Source organism: Schistocerca gregaria, chromosome 2 (assembly GCF_023897955.1).
Source record: "Schistocerca gregaria isolate iqSchGreg1 chromosome 2, iqSchGreg1.2, whole genome shotgun sequence".
Classification (NCBI taxonomy): domain Eukaryota; kingdom Metazoa; phylum Arthropoda; class Insecta; order Orthoptera; family Acrididae; genus Schistocerca; species Schistocerca gregaria.
Window position 1 is genome coordinate 79,910,075 of NC_064921.1, and position 21,912 is coordinate 79,931,986.

Here is a 21,912-nt window from a genome sequence, read left to right on the forward strand (position 1 = left end):
CGGCAGAAGTCGCCCTTCGGTGCCCCAATGTTTTGTGTCGGGCCGCTGCCAACATTCGAGATCTGACAATACAGTACGAAACCATGGCGAAAGTCAGCGTCGTGCAGTGCCTTGCTTGCCAAAGCAATAAGCTCAAGTGTAGTGCCAGCTTTGGGTGAGAAAAGAGTGGCTTGTGCCCCTCCTCCCTATATCATCACTCGCAACCTGGCTACCCATGTGCTGCCGAGTGCATTGCGCAGCTATTGTCATACTGGGTCTCTGATGCAGCCGCACGCTGTCCGACAACCGAGCGTCACGTATATAGTAACTATGCTAAAGAACGTAATGCTCATTCTGTTCACAAGTCTAGTAGGATATTGCTACAATAATTACTCACAATAATAAAGACACTTTGTTTCCGAACTAGGTACGATTTATTACTTTTCTTCGTGCTACGAAAAAAAAATATATAACGGCTGAAAGCAAGGGGAAACTACAGCCGTAATTTTTCCCGAGGACATGCAGCTTTACTGTATGATTAAATGATGATGGCATCCTCTTGGGTAAAATATTCCGGAGGTAAAATAGTCCCCCATTCGGATCTCCGGGCGGGGACTACTCAGGAGGATGTCGTTATCAGGAGAAAGAAAACTGGCGTCCTACGGATCGGAGCGTGGAATGTCAGATCCCTTAATCGGGCAGGTAGGTTAGAAAATTTAAAAAGGGAAATGGATAGGTTAAAGTTAGATATAGTGGGAATTAGTGAAGTTCGGTGGCAGGAGGAACAAGACTTCTGGTCAGGTGACTACAGGGTTATAAACACAAAATCAAATAGGGGTAATGCAGGAGTAGGTTTAATAATGAATAGGAAAATAAGAATGCGGGTAAGCTACTACAAACAGCATAGTGAACGCATTATTGTGGCCAAGATAGATACGAAGCCCACACCTACTACAGTAGTACAAGTTTATATGCCAACTAGCTCTGCAGATGATGAAGAAATTGAAGAAATGTACGATGAAATAAAAGAAATTATTCAGATAGTGAAGGGAGACGAAAATTTAATAGTAATGGGTGACTGGAATTCGAGTGTAGGAAAAGGGAGAGAAGGAAACATAGTAGGTGAATATGGATTGGGGCTAAGAAATGAAAGAGGAAGCCGCCTAGTAGAATTTTGCACAGAGCACAACTTAATCATAGCTAACACTTGGTTTAAGAATCATGAAAGAAGGTTGTATACGTGGAAGAACCCTGGAGATACTAAAAGGTATCAGATAGATTATATAATGGTAAGACAGAGATTTAGGAACCAGGTTTTAAGTTGTAAGACATTTCCAGGGGCAGACGTGGACTCTGACCACAATCTATTGGTTATGACCTGTAGATTAAAACTGAAGAAACTGCAAAAATGTGGGAAATTAAGGAGATGGGACCTGGATAAACTGAAAGAACTAGAGGTTGTACAGAGTTTCAGAGAGAGCATAAGGAAACAATTGACAGGAATAGCGGAAAGAAATACAGTAGAAGAAGAATGGGTAGCTCTGAGGGATGTAGTAGTGAAGGCAGCAGAGGATAAAGTAGGTACAAAGACGAGGGCTGCTAGAAATCCTTGGGTAACAGAAGAAATATTGAATTTAATTGATGAAAGGAGAAAATATAAAAATGCAGTAAATGAAGCAGGCAAAAAGGAATACAAACGTCTCAAAAATGAGATCGACAGGAAGTGCAAAATGGCTAAACAGGGATGGCTAGAGGACAAATGTAAGGATGTAGAAGCTTATCTCACTAGGGGTAAGATAGATACTGCCTACAGGAAAATTAAAGAGACCTTTGGAGAGAAGAGAACCACGTGTATGAATATCAAGAGCTCAGATGGCAGCCCAGTTCTAAGCAAAGAAGGGAAGGCAGAAAGGTGGAAGGAGTATATAGAAGGTTTATACAAGGGCGATGTACTTGAGGACAATATTATGGAAATGGAAGAGGATGTAGATGAAGACGAAATGGGAGATACGATACTGCGTGAAGAGTTTGACAGAGCACTGAAAGACCTGAGTCCAAACAAGGCCCCCGGAGTAGACAACATTCCATTAGAACTACTGACGGCCTTGGGAGAGCCAGTCATGACAAAACTCTACCAGCTGGTGAGCAAGATGTATGAGACAGGCGAAATACCCTCAGACTTCAAGAAGAATATAATAATTCCAATCCCAAAGAAAGCAGGTGCTGACAGATGTGAAAATTACCGAACTATCAGTTTAATAAGCCACGGCTGCAAAATACTAACGCGAATTCTTTACAGACGAATGGAAAAACTGGTAGATGCGGACCTCGGGGAGGATCAGTTTGGATTCCGTCGAAATGTTGGAACACGTGAGGCAATACTGACCTTGCGACTTATCTTAGAAGAAAGATTAAGAAAAGGCAAACCTACGTTTCTAGCATTTGTAGACTTAGAGAAAGCTTTTGACAATGTTGACTGGAATACTCTCCTTCAAATTCTGAAGGTGGCAGGGGTAAAATACAGGGAGCGAAAGGCTATTTACAATTTGTACAGAAACCAGATGGCAGTAATAAGAGTCGAGGGGCATGAAAGGGAAGCAGTGGTTGGGAAAGGAGTGAGAGAGGTTTGTAGCCTCTCCCCGATGTTATTCAATATGTATATTGAGCAAGCAATAAAGGAAACAAAAGAAAAATTTGGAGTAGGTATTAAAATTCATGGAGACGAAGTAAAAACTTTGAGGTTCGCCGATGACATTGTAATTCTGTCAGAGACGGCAAAGGACTTGGAAGAGTAGTTGAACGGAATGGACAGTGTCTTGAAAGGAGGATATAAGATGAACATTAACAAAAGCAAAACGAGGATAATGGAATGTAGTCAAATTAAATCGGGTGATGCTGAGGGAATTAGATTAGGAAATGAGACACTTAAAGTAGTAAAGGAGTTTTGCTATTTAGGAAGTAAAATAACTGATGATGGTCGAAGTAGAGAGGATATAAAATGTAGACGGGCAATGGCAAGGAAAGCGTTTCTGAAGAAGAGAAATTTGTTAACATCGAATATAGATTTATGTATCAGGAAGTCGTTTCTGAAAGTATTTGTTTGGAGTGTAGCCATGTATGGAAGTGAAACATGGACGATAACTAGTTTGGACAAAAAGAGAATAGAAGCTTTCGAAATGTGGTGCTACAGAAGAATACTGAAGATAAGGTGGATAGATCACGTAACTAATGAGGAGGTATTGAATAGGATTGGGGAGAAGAGAAGTTTGTGGCACAACTTGACTAGAAGAAGGGATCGGTTGGTAGGACATGTTTTGAGGCATCAAGGGATCACAAATTTAGCATTGGAGGGCAGCGTGGAGGGTAAAAATCGTAGAGGGAGACCGAGAGATGAGTACACTAAGCAGATTCAGAAGGATGTAGGCTGCAGTAGGTACTGGGAGATGAAGCAGCTTGCGCAGGATAGAGTAGCATGGAGAGCTGCATCAAACCAGTCTCAGGACTGAAGACAACAACAACAACGAAAAATATTGCGGTATCATAATACATCAGTATCTTATGAACAGATTTCGCACATATGCTTTTAATCGTTGTGTAACTTCCAGTGTGTTATACTATATTGTCGTTCACGATATGTAAACAATCTAGCCCCGCATCAAAAACATAAAATTAGTAACGCAGAAATATTTAGTAGCGTCTTCCAGTTTTTGGACTGAGACATAAATGAGCACGACATTTTTATACTGAAGACTGAAATGAATGAAATGATCGTATGGCACTGTTGGCTGGGAGGCCCCATGCGGGGAAGTTCGGCCGCCGTATTGCAAGTCCTTTTTAGTTGACGCCACTTCGGCGTCAATGATGATGATGAACACACAACACCCAGTCATCACGAGGTAGAGAAAATCCCTGACCCCGCCGGGAATCGAACCCGGGACCCCGTGCGCAGGAAGCGAGAACGCTACCGCAAGACCACGAGCTGCGGACCATATACACTGAAGACTAATTGCTTTGAGACCACCTTGCAACACACACTGACCAACCAGAACATTATGACCACCCACATAACAGCCATCTTTGGCACGGGTAACAGCGACAACGCGTCGTGGCATGGAAGCAGCAATGTCGCTGGAGGGAGTTGGCACCATATCTGCACAAACACGTCACCTAACTCCTGTGAAGTCCGAGGAGAGGGCCGATGAGCTCTGACGCCACGTTCAAGCACGTAACAGATGTGTTCGATCGGGTTCAGATGTGGCGAGTTAGGGTCCAGCACGTCAACTGGAACTCGCCACCTCGGTTCCTCGGTCCACTCCATCACACTCCTGTTCTTGCGACATGGCGCATTATCGTGCGGAAAAATGCCACTGACGTCGGCAAGCATGATCGTCATGAAGGGGTGTACATGGTCTCCAACGAGTGTGGTGCTTGTTGGCTTTCATAGTGCCTTGCACGAGCTCCACTGAACCCAAGGACGCCGACGGCAATCTTTCCCTGATCATAATAGAGGCGCCGGCAGCTTGTCTCCGTCCCGTAGTAGAAATGTCAAAGAACTGTTCACCTGGAGGACTACGGATTCGCGCTCTCCCATCGACGTGATGAAGAAGGTATCGGGGTTTATCAGACCATGCAACGCTCTGCCGCTGCGCTAATGTCCAGTGCCGATGGACACGTTCCCATTTCAGTAGTAGTTGCCGATGTCGTGGCATTGGCTCATCCATGTGTCGTCGGCTGTGGAGGCTCATCTGTAGGAATATTCGGTGCAGTGTATGTTCCGACACATTTGTACTCTGCACAGCATTAAGGCGTCATTTTGGTCCCGCCACAGTTCTCCGCCTGACCTATTCTACCTGTCTGCCCGACCTACGACGTTCAAAAATGGCTCTGAGCACTACGAGACTTAACTCAGAACTACTTAAACCTAACTAACCTAAGGACATCACACACATCCATGCCCGAAGCAGGATTCGAACCTGCGACCGTAGCAGTCGTGCGTTTCCAGACTGTAGCGCCTAGAACCGCTCGGCCACCTCGGCCGGCGCCTACGACGTCCAATACCTGTAATGAATGGTGGCCGCCCAATCCCACGACGTCTGGACGTGGCTTCGCCTTGGTTTCGCCATGTGTTGCAGACACTCATCACAGCACTCCTCGAAAACTCTGAAAGACGGGCAGATCCCGAGTCTCCATCTGCCCTATGTCAACTCAGATAGATCGCGCGTCTTCCCCATTCTACATAAGGACAGCACACTCACAGACACAATGTAGATACACCGTGCGTGTGTCTGACTAGCGCCATTCCTCGCCTGGTGACGCTGTTATCACTTGGATGGGTTTTTAGCGATAGTAGGTTGGTGGTCATGATTTTCTTGCTGCTCATAAATGTGTTAAAGAGCCTAGCTCTTTTTTACTATCAATCGCATATTTGGGGAGTATTTATTTACCATTTTCTGTGAACAGTTGCTGGTGAAACATCCCAAGTGCACGTAAATCAGATTCAGTAAGTAAACATTCGTTAGCAAGTAAGAGCACAACTTATCTTTGTTCACTGTTCAAACGCCAAACGCACAAAAATCTGGATATTCGGTCCGGCGAACAGCTGTTTTTTCATTCAAATCTAAACATGTTTCAGGACCTGTTAGTCGTCGTTAGTCGGTATCGATTATTCATTACCGTAAAATATAAAGATGTTTTAAGTAATAATTACTGTAAGCTCGCCCAGCGGTCTAAACGCGCTGAGGGAAGGCATGCCGGTTCCCGGCACGAATCCGCCAGGCGGATTAATGTCGAGGTCCGGTGTGACGGCCAGCCTGTGGATGGTTTTAAGGCGGTTTTCCATCTGACTCGGCGAATGTGGGCTGGTTCCCCTTATTCCGCCTCAGTTACACTATGTCGGCGATTGCTGCGCAAACACTTTCTCCGCGAACGCATGCACCATAATTACTCTACCACGCAGACACTCTTCTTGTATGAGACAGGGCAATATGTAATAGTTGCAAAATACTGACACGAATTATTTACAGGAGAACGCAAAACGTGATTGAAGCCGATCTCGCGAGAGATGTTTTGAGTTCGGGAGAAGAATAAAAACACGCGAGACAACGCTGACCCAACAAGAAACATCAAATAAAGGCAAACCTACGTTTATAGCATCTGTACATGTTCTTGACAATGTTGACTGGAATACACTCTTGGAAATACTGAAGGTAGAAGGGATAAAATACAGATTCTTTGTGCTGGCCATTTTCGCAGCAGCTGTATATAAATTACGGTGGTTCAAAAGGAAACGCCTTATGCATGCCGCACGTTAAGTTTTTTAATTTATCTTTTGCACTCCGACGCGTTTTGTTATAATTACAAAGCTTCGTCAGTGGGTGTTCTGAAATATCACACTATTTTAAATTGTTTGCACAGACGGGTTATAGTTTGCACTTATAGGTTATAAATTTAAAGCAGTTTGTTGAGATTTTTACAATGAAATGGGAAAGTACGTACAGGTAAGCGTGCAATTCATTATTCCTAAGCCAAACAGTTTTCTAACTGGCTGAGAGTTTGCACTTTTCCTTTTTGTCATTATTTTCAACGTGTAACAACTTAACTTCCATTTTTGTTTGTATAGTGCGTTTCGCTAAGTGCAGCCAACTTTGTCAGGTTTTGCTTTCAGCTGTTTTTTTTCTGTGACTTTATGTATGCTGACGTAAGTTCTATGTATGTTGGTGTGTGTGTGTGTGTGTGTGTGTGTGTGTGTGTGTGTGTGTGTGTGTGTGGACTTTTTATATCTTTCTTTCTTTTTCTTCTTTCTTTTCATTTATTTATATTTCCATACATTTATCATGTATAAGAAATAAATAAATGAAAAATAAAATAAGTTCACACACACACACACACACACACACACACACACACACACACAGAGAGAGAGAGACAGAGAGAGAGAGAGAGAGAGAGAGAGAGAGAGAGAGAGAGAGAGAGTTTCTTGTTGGCTAGTGGCCACAGCGTCCTGTGGTACAACCAGCCATGTCGCATTCACCTGGTTCCTAAGCTCATCTTTAGTGGTTTGCAATGGGTCACAGCGCTGCACCTCTCTTCTCACCGTACCCCACACATTTTCGATTGGCGACAACATGAAGGTAAGCGTCTGTGCAGCAACATGTGGTCGTGCATTGTCTTGCTGAAAATTGGCGTTTGGGTTGTTGTGGAGAAAGGGTATGGCTACGTGTCGCAGTATGTCATTCACATCGGTCACACTGGCACTGCGCTCTGGACAAGCACCCACTGTGATTTGTGGTTGTATCCAATAGTATCCCACACTATACGGGCTTCAGTTGGCGCTGTATGTTTTATCGGAATGCCGCTCCCCCTGTCTGCGGCGAACGAAAATGGGGCCATCATTTTCAAACAAACAGAACCTGGATTCATACGAAAACACTATCTGTAACTTTCTTGCCCCCAGTGACGTCTTTACATACATTATTGCCGCCTAGCATGTTTCTGCATATTCGTCAATGTCAGGCTGAGAAGTGGACGAGGTGCACATAACCCATGCCTAATAAACGGCAACAGACTGTCACACCTGATAGTTTTTTAGGTTAGATGGCCTCGGGGAAGTACAGACAGGGCAATAGCCTCAAAGGGTGCGGGGCAAAGTCAGGACATGCGGGGACCAAGCAGCAATCGGTATTGTAATTGTAAACTGTCGAAGCTGCATTGGTAAAGTACCGGAACATCAAGCGCTGATAGAAAGCACCGAAGCTGAAATCGTTATAGGTGCAGAAAGCTGAAATTTTTACAAAGGCATAGACGGTGTTTCGAAGGGATAGATTGCATGCAACCGGTGGTGGCGTGTTAGTCGCTGTTAGTAGTAGATTATCCTGTAGTGAAGTAGAAGTGGATAGTTCCTGTGAAATATTATGGGTGGAGGTTACACTCAACAACCGAGCTAGGTTAATAATTGGCTCCTTTTACCGACCTCCCGACTCAGCAACATTAGTGGCAGAACAGCTGCGAGAAAATTTGGAATACATTTCACATAAATTTTCTCAGCATATTATAGTCTTAGGTGGAGATTTCAATTTACCAGATATAGACTGGGACACTCAGATGTTTAGGACGGGTGGTAGGGACAGAGCATCGAGTGACATTATACTGAGTGTACTATCCGAAAATTACCTCGAGCAATTAAACAGAGAACCGACTCGTGGAGATAACATCTTGGACCTACTGATAACAAACAGACAAGAACTTTTCGACTCTGTAAGTGCAGAACAGGGAATCAGTGATCATAAGGCCGTTGCAGCATCCCTGAATATGGAAGTTAATAGGAATATAAAAAAAGGGAGAAAGGTTTATCTGTTTAGCAAGAGTAATAGAAGGCAGATTTCAGACTACCTAACAGATCAAAACGAAAATTTCTGCTCCGACACTGACAATGTCGAATGTTTATGGAATAAGTTTAAGGCAATTGTAAAATGCGTTTTAGACAGGTACGTGCCGATTAAAACTGTGAGAGACGGGAAAAACCCACCGTGGTTCAACAACAAAGTTAGGAAACTACTGCGGAAGCAAAGAGAGCTTCACTGCAAGTTTCAACGCAACCAAAACCTCTCAGACAAACAGAACCTAAACGATGTCAAAGTTAGCGTAAGGAGGGCTATGCGTGAAGCGTTCAATGAATTCGAAAGTAAAATTCCATGTACCGACTTGACAGAAAATCCTAGGAAGTTCTGGTCTTACGTTAAATCAGTAAGTGGCTCGAAGCAGCATATCCAGACACTCCGGGATGATGATGGTTTTGAAACAGAGGATCACATGCGTAAAGCTGAAATACTAGACACCTTTTTCCAAAGCTGTTTCACAGAGGAAGACCGCACTGCAGTTCCTTCTCTAAATCCTCGCACAAACGAAAAAATGGCTGACATCGAAATAAGTGTCCAAGGAATAGAAAAGCAACTGAAATCACTCAACAGAGGAAAGTCCACTGGACCTGACGGAATACCAATTCGATTCTACACAGAGTACGCGAAAGAACTTGCCCCCCTTCTAACAGCCGTGTACTGCAAGTCTCTAGAGGAACGGAAGGTTCCAAATGATTGGAAAAGAGCACAGGTAGTCCCAGTCTTCAAAAAGGGTCGTCGAGCAGATGCGCAAAACTATAGACCTATATCTCTGACGTTGATCTGTTGTAGAATTTTAGAACATGTTTTTTGCTCGAGTATCATGTCGTTTTTGGAAACCCAGAATCTACTCTGTAAGAATCAACATGGATTCCGGAAACAGCGATCGTGTGAGACCCAACTCGCTTTATTTGTTCATGAGACCCAGAAATTATTAGATACAGGCTACCAGGTAGATGCTATTTTCCTAGACTTCCGGAAGGCGTTCGATACAGTTCCGCACTGTCGCCTGATAAACAAAGTAAGAGCATACGGAATATCAGACCAGCTGTGTGGCTGGATAGAAGAGTTTTTAGCAAACAGAACACAGCATGTTGTTATCAACGGAGAGACGTCTACAGACGTTAAAGTAACCTCTGGCGTGCCACAGGGGAGTGTTATGGGACCATTGCTTTTCACAACATATATAAATGACCTAGTAGATAGTGTCGGAAGTTCCATGCGGCTTTTCGCGGATGATGCTGTAGTATACAGAGAAGTTGCAGCATTAGAAAATTGTAGCGAAATGCAGGAAGATCTACAGCGGATAGGTGTAGGGAGTGGCAACTGACCCTTAACATAGACAAATGTAATGTATTGCGAATACATAGAAAGAAGGATCCTTTATTGTATGATTACATAATAGCAGAACAAACACTGGTAGCAGTTACTTCTGTTAAATATCTGGGAGTATGCGTGCGGAACGATTTGAAATGGAATGATCATATAAAATTAATTGTTGGTAAGGCGGGTACCAGGTTGAGATTCATTGGGAGAGTCCTTAGAAAATGTAGTCCATCAACAAATGAGGTGGCTTACAAAACACTCGTTCGACCTATACTTGAGTATTGCTCACCAGTTCGGGTTGACGGAGGAGATAGAGAAGATCCAAAGAAGAGCGGCGCGTTTCGTCACAGGGTTATTTGGTAACCGTGACAGCGTTACGGAGATGTTTAGCAAACTCAAGTGGCAGACTCTGCAAGAGAGGCGCTCTGCATCGCGGTGTAGCTTGCTCGCCAGATTTCGAGAGGGTGCGTTTCTGGATGAGGAATCGAATATACTTCTTCCCCCTACTTATACCTCTCGTGAAGATCACGAATGTAAAATTAGAGAGATTCGAGCGCGCACGGAGTCTTTCAGACAGTGGTTCTTCCCGCGAACCATACGCGACTGGAACAGAAAAGGGAGGTAATGACAGTGGCACGTAAAGTGCCCTTCGCCACACACCGTTGGGTGGCGTGCGGAGTATAAATGTAGACGTAGATGTACGATGTTGTACACTGCTCCACTGTTGCGCCAGCATTCTACACGTTCTACCGGTAGGTGGTGCTCGTTGCGATATAGATGTTGACCTCGAACCGCGAACCGACATGGTTCAAATGCTAATTATTTCTGCATAACATACTAGCGTACGTGTCCTGTGAATATGAATGTCCTATCTCTGGTCGTTCAAGGTGATCTGTGTGTCTAAACACGAGTGTATATGTAAACGGAAGTTACATCAGCACACATAGATGGTTCAAATGGCTCTGAGCACTATGGGACTTAACAGCTGTGGTCATTAGTCCCCTAGACTTAGAACTACTTACACTGAAATAACCTAAGGACAACACACACATCCATGCCCGAGGCAGGATTCGAACCTGCGACCGTAGCAGTCGCGCGGTTCCGGACTACGCGCCTAGAACCGCGAGACCACCGCGGCCGGCAGCACACATAGAGCCACAGAAAAAAATAACTGTTGAAACCAAACCCTGAGAAAGTTGGCATCACTTACCGAAACAAATGGCAGTATACACACAAAAATGGCAGTTAAATTTTTATACGTTGAAAACAGTGACAAAAACGCGCAAACTTTCAGCCAGTTTGCCACCAGAGAGAAAGCTGTTTGGATAACGAATGATGAATTATATTATCTGTGAGTATTTGAAAAAATCTTAACGAACTATTTTAAATCTATAAGCTATAAGAACAAAAGATAACCTGTAGGCGCAAAGCAAAAATCATGTGATATTTCAGGACACCCATGAAGATACTTTGTAATTACGGCGAAACGCGTCTGGATGCACAAGATAAATTAATGTACAGCACACAAAGGGAGTTTGCTTTTGACCACTGTATTTTGTGAAATAAAGGGAACGCTGGTCAATTATGAAAGTATTTTGGGCTCAAAAATAGCATATTTTTATGTCTTTCCACCTGCTGAATTCATAAATAACCATAAAAATGATCGCTTAGTTCTTATTTTGGCGATCAAGTAACAAGTCCTTTTTTATCTACATTTCCCTTTTGGGCTAAATTTTATTTTTGAAATTTGCGCGTCGGTTAACTGACAAAAGAACAATGTTCTTCAGGTGTTCGTAGGTCTATTGTTGGTGTGAGTGGCTGGTCCTGGCGGAGGTGTGTTTGTCCTTAGGATAATTTAGGTTAAGTAATGTGTAAGCTTACGGACTGATGACCTTAGCAGTTAAGTCCCACAAGATTTGACACACATTTGAACATTTGATAACAACGTGGTATAGAAACGCGGTCTACAGTGTTGGTGTGAGTGTTAGTTTATTATTGCTTCTGTTGTGTAATTAGTGCAGTATATCTGGTGTTTTGAGTGTTTTTTATTACAATGCCACGACAGCGTGTAAATTAAATGAGTAGCTTTCGTTAAATTTGTGGTGAAGTAGCATTTTCATCGCACCTCTTGTGAAGGCTGCCTGTTCGCATTATTTTGGTGTGAAGGTGGGGGACAAGACATGGGCTCCACACGCATGTTGTGACTTTTGTTCTGTTATACTACGATAATAGCTATTCGACCTATTCCACGTCAGATATTTTACCAGTTTCTACTCCACCTCCGAACTTTGAGGTGGAAATTAGACGTGTTCAAAAAGTCTCTCCGCATGCCGTATGATTGTTAGCTGCGCGTGCCGTATGGCGCAGTGAATATACCGAAATTAAACTCAGTGAAATACAAGTTATTAATTTATTGAATATTCGTTTTTACTTACAAATTTTCACATTACATGTTGAAAGTGGCCCCTCTGTTGTTGAATACACAATGCTATTCGTGTAATCATGTTTCCAAACACAAGCTGTAACATTTCTTGTGTAACAGACGCGATATTGCAGTTTTCAATTCATGGATGGATTTTGGACGGTTTTTATAGACAGTTGCTTTCGCCCAGAAGAAAAAATCAGGTGGTGGTATGTCAGGCGATCGTGGAGGCCAAAGTCCCTGTGAAATTATGCGATCGCCAAAAACATCAGCAAACATTGACATTGAAACGCGAGCTGTATGCGCTGTTGCACCATCTTGTTGAAAATAACCGTTCAGTATTTCACTTAACACAAGTTCTCCTATGAATGGGTACAGAATATCACTGCAGTATCGTTGTGCATTTACTGTTTCGTTGAAAAATATGGGACCCACAATCGGATGTCTAGAAATTTCAATACGAACTCCTATTTTCACAGAATCAAGTGATTCCTCATGAATACACAATGGATTTGCAGAACTCTACATACGAGAATTTTTCGGGTTCATGTACCCGGACAAATGAAACCACCTCAACAGTGAAAAATGTTTAATAAAAAACATCCCTTCCATTTTGTTAACGAAATTTTTGAACCATTGACAATAATGCAGTCTCTTGCCATGATCAGAATTTTTCAGTACTTGCACAAATGTCACTTTGTAGGGGAAAAATTTCTAACTTTTTCCTTACAGCTGTGTGGGCCGTTCCGACACTAACGTCGATTTCCTGGGCGAGTTTACTTCCAGACTTGTTTTGGCTCATGGACATTTTATCGGAAATGTCGAGTAGTTTATCCTCAGACAAAAAGCGAGGACGACCACTTCTCGGCGCATCTGTCACTGAACCCGTACTTCGAAATTTGTTAATCAAATCTCGCACAGTATCATGATGTGGGAGTGTTGTCTCCGGGAAAACTGAATTAATTGTTTGACGAACTGATACTGTGTATTTACCGCCAGCTTTGAACACTTGTTCAACTAAAAACACACGTTCTTCAATGGTTAGCATTTTAACAGTGACAAAAACGAAACAGACAAACAAAGGAACTAAAACGTTCACGTCAACACGTAAAGACACACACCAACGACACTACTGATGGTGGCTAAGATAAACGAAACAGTGGAACGTTGGGGGAGTCCACTTGAGGGGAAGTAACCCAGGCAGGCGAACAATCATACGGTACGCGCGGCTAACAATCATACGAGACTGTGGAAATACTTTTTGAACACCTCGTAAAAGATGATAACACTGTGTAAGAAGAACCCTAGAAGCTTTACGCATCCCATGCCCCTGATTGTGAGAAAAAAGATAATAAACCGTACCTACAGAGTCAGTCGGAACTAAGCGATCTCATTCGAGACCTTGGTTTGTCAAAGGAGAAAGCAGAGCTTGTAGGGTAAAGATTACAGCAATGGTATTTTCTCCAACATCATGTCAGGTTCTCACATTACAGACAGCATCAGAGGAATCTGATTCATTATTTTGAGGGGAAAAACGATCTTCTCATGTGCCGTGATATTAATGGTTTGATGAAATCTCTGAATCTGAACAATGATCCTATGCAACGAGGCTATTCACAGACTCTTCCAAGCTTAGCGGCGGCAACCGTCTTCCTTCTGTTTCTGTCGGTCACGCAGTTCACATGGAGACTTATGCAAACATGAAAGCCCTCGCCCACTTAATCAACCATGCTTAACACAAATGGGAAATGTGTGACAATGTCAAAGTCATCGCTATTCTCTTACGAGTGCAGATAGTCTACCTTGCGTGCTGTTGTTTTTTATGTTATGTCGCAGTGTAGGAAAAGAAAATCGCATTATATTCCATCACACTGGCCTGCAAGTAATCGGGTACAAAATTGCCGAGCCCCTCGTGGAGACACGAGATGTTATTTTTCCCAGCTCTACACGTAAAGCTGGGGCTGATGAGAAATTTTGTCAAAGCGATGTACCAAGAAGAACCCAAGAGGGAAATTTCATACATTTAGCAAAGCAAAAGTTAAGGAAGGTAGTTCTGCTGGGCCACAAATTCCCGTACTTTTTAAGGATCCTATGTTTGATCGAGTTTCGGAGGGGAAAGTGAAGGAAGCTTGGAAAGCCTTCAAGGGAGTTATTCTTGGATTTCTAGGCAACACAAGAGACGATAAATATCCTCAGTTGGCAGCAGTACTCCCACAAAAATATCAACAACTCGGATGCAACATCTACATCTACTGTACATCTACATCTACATATACATAGACGCCGGCCGCAGTGGTCTCGCAGTTCTAGGCGCGCAGTCCGGAACCGTGCGACTGCTACGGTCGCAGGTTCGAATCCTGCCTCGGGCATGGATGTGTGTGATGTCCTTAGGTTGGTTAGGTTTAAGTAGTTCTAAGTTCTAGGGGACTGATGACCACATATGTTAAGTCCCATAGTGCTCAGAGCCATTTGAACCATTTTTTTCTACATAGACACTCCGCAAGCCACAGCACGGTGCATGCCAGAGTGTACCATGAACCACTATTCCTTTCCTGTTCCACTCGAAAAATAGAGCGAAGAAAAAACGACTGCCCATATGCGTCCGTATGAGCCCTAATTTCTCGTATGAGCCATAATTTCTCGTATCTTATCTTCATGGTCATAACGCGCAATGTAAGTTGGCGGCAGTAGAATCGTTTCGCGATCACCTTCAAGTGTCGCCGGTTCTCTACATTTTCTCAATAGTGTTAATCGAAAAGGATGTCGCGTTCCCTCCACAGATTCCCACTTGTGTTCCCAAAGCATATTCCGTAACACTTACGTGTTATTCGAACCTACCGGTAAAAAAAATCTACCAGCCCGCTCCTGAATTGGTTTGATGCGCTCCTTCAATCCGACCTGAAACGGATCCCAAACACTCAAGCAGTACTCGAGAATAGGTCGCACCAGCGTCCTATGTGCGGTCTCCTTTACAGGCGAACCACTCTCTCCTAAAATTCTCCCAGTAAATCGAAGTCGACCATTCACCTTCTCTACCACAGTCCTCACATGCCCGTTCCACCCCATATCGCTTTGCAACGTTACGCCCAGATATTTAAACGACTTGACTGGTTGAAGCAGGACACTAGTAATAGTGTATCCGAACATCACAGGTTTGCTCGTCCTACTAATACGCATTAACTTACATTTTTCCACATTCACAGCTAACTTCGATCCGTCACACCAACTGGAAATTTTGTTTTGCATCTTCCTGCAGTCACTCAACTTTGACGCCTTACCGTACACCACAGCATTATCTGCAAACTGCTGCCCACCCCGTCCGCCAAATCATTTATGTATATAGAGAGCAACAGCTATCACACTTCCCTGAGGGCACTCCTGACGATACTGCACTAGATTAGGTGTTTATACCGTTATGATTGCTGGTTGATCTTCTAATTCAAATTATTCTTTATTAGGTTCTCTTCGTTCTGTTGCTCAAACAATTTCGTATGAAGTTAGTTTGGCTTTAATTTTGTTATCTTTAATTATTTTAATTGGCAGTTTTAACACGTTTGATTTTATAAATTATCAGCTTTTTGTTGATTTATTATTATTTCTTTTCCTTTAGCTTTAGCTTGTTTTGCTTCTTGTTTAGCTGAAACTAATCGTACTCCTTTTGACTTTGCCGAGGCTGAGTCTGAGTTAGTTTCAGGGTTTAATATTGAATATGGTGCAGGTGGTTTTACTTTAATTTTTTCAGCTGAGTATACTAGAATTGTTTTATAAGAATATTATTAGCTTTAATTTTTTAGGTGGTGATTTTTATTCTTTTATATTTTTTATTAAGCTTGCTATTATATCCTTTGGCTTTAATTGAGTTCAGGGTACATTACCACGGTTCCGTTATGATAAGTTAATATACTTAGCTTGAAAAAGTTTTTTACCTTTATCTTTGATTTTTTTTATTTCCTTTGTTGGTTTAAAGATTTTATTTATCTCATTTATTTAGTGAAATTTTTTAAGAAAAGTTAATAGAAGAGTTAAACTTCTAATTTTATGTTTTCAAAACATAGCTTTTCCTAAGCTAATTAACTTATTATTCCTTAATTAGCTGATCTCATGCGTTTGCAACATGGACATTAATTAAGAAGTACGTAAAGTAGATAATTGTTAAGATTTGTCCTGTTATGATATAAGGTTCTTCAACAAGTCGTTTACCAATTATGTTAATAAGCATACAACAACTACTATAATTCAGAATAAAATCTGATTAATAGGATAGAATTGGATATCTCGGAATGGGGTTTTATTATAAAATGGTAAAATTATTAACACTCTAATTGATAAGAATAATGATATAACACCTCTTAACTTATTAGGAATTGACCGTAGAATTGCATATGCAAATAAGAAATATCATTCTGGTTGAATATGGACTGGTGTTACTAGTGGGTTAGCAGATACAAAATTGTCTGGATCTCCTAGTAGGTAAGGATTAATTAAGCATAATATAATAATGATGTTATTAATACAAATGTAATAGAATCCTTGAAAGTAAAGTATCGATTTTTTCAATATCTCCATTTAGACCTAAAGGGTTATTAGACCCTGTTTGGTGAAGAAAGAATAAATGAATTGCTGCTATAGCAGCAATAATAAATGGTAATACAAAATGGAACGTAAAAAAATGGATTTAATGTTGCATTATCAACAGCAAACCCTCGTCATAGACGGCAGCATACTGGGTTCTATTACTTAAGAAGCCTTCGCGCCGTTCACACATCTAAGAACTTACTCCATATGCTCGCAACCTAACAGCCTGCAATGGGGCACCGTGTCAAATTCTCCCTGGAAATCTAGAAATATGGAATCTAGTATTTGGACTCAATACCACAACACCACAGAACACATACAAGGCATTTGAGGTGACACGTTAATCTGAACATCTTCGGCACATGATATAGTCTGTAAAACTATTCTGAGCCCATAAGTATGCGCTCAATACGGCGTAACGTTAAGCACAATAGGTAGATTGACAGACAGGTAATATCTGTTAATTTCCATCCTGAGGAGGAGCAAAAGCTCGGATGAGGAGGAGCAGAAGTGTAACCCCTATGTTTGCGTGGTAGAGTAATGGTGGTGTACGCGTACGTGGAGAACTTGTTTGCGCAGCAATCGCCGACATAGTGTAGCTGAGGCGGAATAAGGGGAACCAACCCGCATTCGCCAAGGCAGATGGGAAACCGCCTAAAAACCATCCACAGATAGGCCGGCTCACCGGACCTCGACACTAATCCGCCGGGAAAGCCGTGTGTTAGACCGCACGGCCAACTGGGCGGGCTAGCGGTTGAGGCGCGCAGTCCGGAACCGCGCGACTGCTACGGTCGCAGGTTCGAATCCTGCCTCGGGCATGGATGTGTGTGATGTCCTTAGGTTAGTTAGGTTTAATTAGTTCTAAGATCTAGGGGACTGATGACCACAGATGTTAAGTCCCATAGTGCTCAGAGCCATTTGAGCCCAACCGGGCGGGCGCGCAGTACATAGTTCATACATGAATTTTTCACCTCGCAACTATTATATACTGCATCCTCCCATCGTTTTGCGTTATAAATCTTATAAACGCACTAGCACAAATTTTCAGGACTATCAATACGCGGTTAAGGAATGTGTCTGGGGCTATGAGAAATAATTTTATACGAGGGGCGTTCAGTAAGTAAAGCAATACATTTCTCTGCCGATTGCGACTGAAGAAATGCCGAAGTTGTTGTGGTAGATCGTGGAATTTCCGCTTCAGCCCCTATAGTTTCATTAAATTCCAATAGATAGCGGCGCTAGACATAACCTGCAAAACGGTGCCTGTAACGGAGGGGCATTCCAAGCAGAGAACTGTCACTGAGTTTCTTTTGGCGGATTACACTGAATTTCTTTTGCCAGAAAGCCAGAACATCTCAGATATTCATAGGAGCTTGCAAAATGTCTACAGAGACCTGACAGTGAACAAAAGCACGGCGAGTCGTTGGGAGAGACGTCTGTCACCATTGCAATAAGGTCGTGCAAACCAGTCTGATTTCCCACGCGCCGGCCGGGCGCACACAGCTGTGACTCCTGCAGTGTAGGAAACGTGCGGACACTCTCATTCGAGGCGATCGACGTAACACAGTCAAACACTTTACTGCACAACTGGACGTCTCTGTTGGTGGTGCTGACAATCTCCTCCCTAAGTTGGAGGTACACAAAGGTGTGTGCCCACAGGGTTCCATGCCGTCTACCACAATAAAACTTCAACAGATTTTAATCATTTGATGAGATTATATTTTTTATTTAAATCATTGTTTATACATATACAGTACCTTTTTAACCAAAGCTTTGCCCACCTACACTATGTCACACATCTTCTCCCCCCTTTACTCTGTTTTATTCTCCCCTTCCCCTCTCCTCAGCCATGCACGTCCGCTCGCAAACCGCCTAGAACACATTCCGATACTGCCTGCACAACATATCAATACTACAAGGCACAAAGATGTCAAGTGTTGCCAAACGCTTTCATCCCCTCTCCTACTTCCCACGGAACAGATCAACAAGACGACCAATTAATAGTCCTTTGTCATCCAGTTCTGATCTATGTTTAAAATTGCGAGTCTCTAACTCACTGGGTAATTTGTTTAAAATCAATTGCAAAATTTGTACCTAACAGACAGACAGAGATGAAAAAAACCTAGTAGAAATGGGTTAATAAAAGAAACCACGCATGTTATGCAATTGGTGTGTGACCATTAACCTACGAGCTCTGCACGAAACTCATTATGCAACGGTTTGAAACAAGAAAGCAACCTCTACTGACCTATTAAGCAGAATCTTGGATTGTCTCTTTGGGGTTTTGGTGGTATAAGTTGCCACTGCAGGGTTGCCAGGAAACAGTGCGCCAGCTACAGGTATCACGGCTAGGTGCTATGACAACGCGTAACTCACCTGAAACATAAAGAAGCAAAAGGCCTATTAAAGTAAGAAAGTTTTGGTTACAAAGGTAATGCATATGTATAAATAACTATTCAAATAAAAAATATATAATCTCATCATATGTTTAAAATCTATTGAGAAATTTTATTCTGTTAGGCGGTGTGGAGCCCTGCGGGCACACACCTGTGTGTACCTCCTACTGATGGAGGAGTGTGTCAGCACTACCAACAGGGACGTCCAGTGGTGCAGTAAAGCGTCTGATTGTGTTACGTCGATCACCTCGAACGAGTGTGTCCGCACGTTCCGACACCGCAGGAGTCACAACTGTGTGCGCCCGGCCGGCGCGTGGGAGATCAGACAGGTTTGCGCGACCTTACTGTGATGGTTACAGACACCTCACTCAACGACTCACTGTGATTTTTTCCCAAGCGTACCGTATGATATCCACGGTTCGATACCTTCCATACAATGAAGTTATGCATAACAGTTCGTACACGTTTACGTCTATAGTTATTAAGCTTCTTTGGAATCTCCTGCGTTACTACCGACCTCGAATAATACACCGTCTTTTTGTTTCCTCGGCATAACTGACTTCCATACACTACGTCAAGTTGTTAACCACTGGCCGGCTAGTGTGGCCGAGCGGTTCTAGGCGCTTCAGTCTGGAACCGCGAGACCGCTACGGTCGCAGGATCGAATCCTGCCTCGGGCATGGATGTGTGTGATGTCCTTAGGTTAGTTAGGTTTAAGTAGTTCTAGGGGACCGATGACCTCAGATGTTAAGTCCCATAGTGCTTGGATCCATTTGAACCTGTCACCTACGTACCGTTTCCTTCTGAGAGCACCCTTCATCGGGCCAGACAGACGGAAGTCGGAAGGTGCGCGACCGGGGCTGTAGTGTGGTTGAGGAAAAACAGTCCAATGACGTTCTGTGAGCTCCTACCGAGAATGCACATGTGTGTAAGGCCTTGCGTTGTCATGAGAAGTAGTAGTTCGTTTGTAATTTTGTGGCGACGAACACGCTGAAGCCGTTTCTTCCATTTCCTGGTGGAAGCACAATACATTTCAGAGTTGATCGTTGCACCACGAGCGAGGACATCAAACATAATAGCCCCTTCAAAGTCCAAGAGGACCATCGCCATGATTTACAGGCGGATTTGAACTTTTTGTCTGCAGGTGAGCTAGCGTGAGGCTGCATGGACTACCGCTTTGCTTCCCGTCCGAAGTAATGAGCCTATGTGTCGTCGCCTGTGACAATGTTCACAAAACAATGTCAGCAACAGTCTCGTCACTCGCAAGCATTCCGCATACATTGTCCTTCGTTGGTGTTTACGGACTTCTGTTAGGCGGCGAGTAACCCGGCGGGCACACACCTTTGAGTACCCCAATTGATGAGGGAGTGTGTTAGAACAAACGACACAGAAGTCCAGGTGTGCAGCGAGGTGAAACTGTCCGCACATTCCAACACTATAGTGTGCGGTCGGCCGGCACGCGGGAGATGGGACAGGTTTGCGCGACCTAGTTGCGATGATGACAAGACGCCTCGCTCAACGACTCACCGTGCATTTGTTAACTTCCGTGTGTCTAGGACACTATGCAAGCACCTATGTATATCTGCGATGCTTTGGTTTGCCGTCAAAAGAAACTTAATGACAGCGCTCTGCTTGGACCACTCCTCCGCCATCGACGCCATTTTGAAGGCTACGTACAGCGCCGCCGCCTATCGGAACTTCATCAAACTATAGGGGCTGAATCGGGAATATTTCACAATGTCTCAAAAAAAAATTCCGCATTTTTTTTCAACCGCAAATACCGAGGAAAAAGTGTTGCATTACTTGCTGAACGCCACTCATACGATCATTTAAACCAGTAAATGAGCGCATCAGATTTGGTGTCTTCTCGCTTTGCCACTCATGCTAGACATATACCGTGCTTTCATCAGTCTTTGTAGTGCGTATGTAAAATACATTGACTAGGGGGACTGCGGGTAGAAAATATTAAACAATCTGCAAATTCGTCAGTGCTGCTGTCTCAGCTTTATTTTTACAGGACCAAGCGTCACGTCTGCTGCTTCTTTACTTTTGAAACGGCAGTCATTGACTGATGCCCCTAAAAAAATGACGCATATGAAGCAATACTAAACTGACAAATTGACGAGGTGTGAGGACGACTCTCGCACTGAGAATTGTTTACAAACTTAATTACAAAGTATCCGGACACCCCCAAAAACAAACATTTTCATATTAGGTGCATTGTACTGCCACCTACTGCCAGGTACTCCATATCAGCGACCTCAGCAGTCATTAGACAGCGTGAGAGGGCACAATGGGGCACTCTGCGGAACTCACGGACTTCGACCGTGGTCAGCTGATTGGGTGTCACTTCCATCATACGTCTAAACACGAAATTTCAACACTCGTAAGTATCCCTAGGTCCACTATTTCCGATGTGAAAGTGAAGTGGAAACGTGAAGGGACACGTACAGCACAAAACTGTACATGCCGACCTCATCTATTGACTGACAGAGACCACCGCACTTGAAGAGGGTCCTGATAGGCAGACATCTATCCAGAACATCACACAGGAATTCCGAACTGCATCAGGATCCACTGCAAGTACTATGACAGTTAGGCGGGAGGTGAGAGAACTTTGATTTCATGGTCGAGCGGCTGCTCTTCAGCCAAACATCATGCCGGTAAATGCCAAACGATGCCTCGCTTGGTGTAAGGAGCGTAAATATTGGACGATTGAACAGTGGAAAAACGTTGTGCGGAGTGATGAATAACGGAAACAGAACGTGGCGATCCGATGGCAGGGTGTGGGTATGGCGAATGCCCGGTGAACGTCATCTGC

At 43.3% G+C, this 21,912-nt stretch overlaps 1 protein-coding gene across 5 annotated transcripts in view; it reads right to left on the reverse strand.

Annotated features, from left to right (window-relative positions):
• LOC126336352 (RING-box protein 2) overlaps positions 1–21,912 on the reverse strand; it is a 716,604-nt gene that overhangs the window by 104,589 nt on the left and 590,103 nt on the right. For 2 of the 5 annotated variants that reach the window (XR_007564954.1, XR_007564951.1), the window contains exon 2: positions 18,944–19,071. The exons of the other annotated variants lie outside the window; for them this stretch is intronic. The gene's annotated coding sequence lies outside the window, so the exon portion shown is untranslated. The remainder of the gene's footprint in view (positions 1–18,943; positions 19,072–21,912) is intronic. 5 annotated transcript variants of the gene reach the window in all.